This window comes from Acyrthosiphon pisum, chromosome A1 (genome assembly GCF_005508785.2).
Source record: "Acyrthosiphon pisum isolate AL4f chromosome A1, pea_aphid_22Mar2018_4r6ur, whole genome shotgun sequence".
NCBI lineage: Eukaryota > Metazoa > Arthropoda > Insecta > Hemiptera > Aphididae > Acyrthosiphon > Acyrthosiphon pisum.
This window is the reverse complement of record NC_042494.1, coordinates 76,503,183-76,504,120: the sequence shown is the minus strand read 5'-3', so window position 1 is coordinate 76,504,120 and position 938 is coordinate 76,503,183.

Genomic DNA, 938 nt, shown 5'->3' with positions numbered 1-938 from the left:
TAATTTAGTTTTAATTTTAATAAGTGATTTTATTTATAATGATCAGAATAATACAGTTATTTTTAGAAAAATATTATGACCTAACGTTCATGTTTCCATATTTGGAATTTGGGACCATGGTATATTAGTATTTAATATCAGTCATCAGTTTTCCGGTGTCTAAGAAACAACTCATTTTAGTACTTACTTCACATTGTTAAATTAAATAATAATATGGAGTGGTCAAATGAATCCGTACTTGAATTTTTAAGACTATACGAACAAGAATCTGTCATTTGGAATGCAAAACATTTAAAACACAGAGACCGAAATGCAGTCTCCGATGCGTGGTCAAATATTCAAAAGTCTTTCAGCCATCAATGCTAGAGCTAAAGAAGAAAAAGGAGTCACTCATATCTACCTTTAGACCACTGTTGAGCATGTCAGCCTAGGTCAACAATAAGCACACAGGTACATTTATTTAACTATCAATAGGAACTTAACCACTTGAATGTCTGAATGTCGATTAATAATAAAATATAAAAATTAAACTCATTCCTAAAAAAATACCTTTTTTTTTTTCAGTTTATAACCGACGACGTCGCGGGAATTGCTTTCGCATAACCGCCGCGGCGCCGCCATCGTTTATTAACAAACAACAACACTCCGGCCGATGGCCAAAATGATGGTTAGGCGGGACAAGTCCCTCTTCGCCCCCTCACAATGGTCATTAAATTTTTTTTTTTTTACAAATATACATTTTATTTTATGGTTCGGTGATTCGTGTTGGCAGGCCGACCGGAGTCCGCCGCCCTATTTAACTCGTTCTTAGCTCCTTTTCACGAGCCGACCGTAGTCCACCGCTCTGGAGTCTCGTACTCGGATGTCCTCCGCTTCCGGTATGTTCTAGATCCCTCCCGTGGTGTCACAAGTGTGGGATGAAGAACATGGTCGGTGAC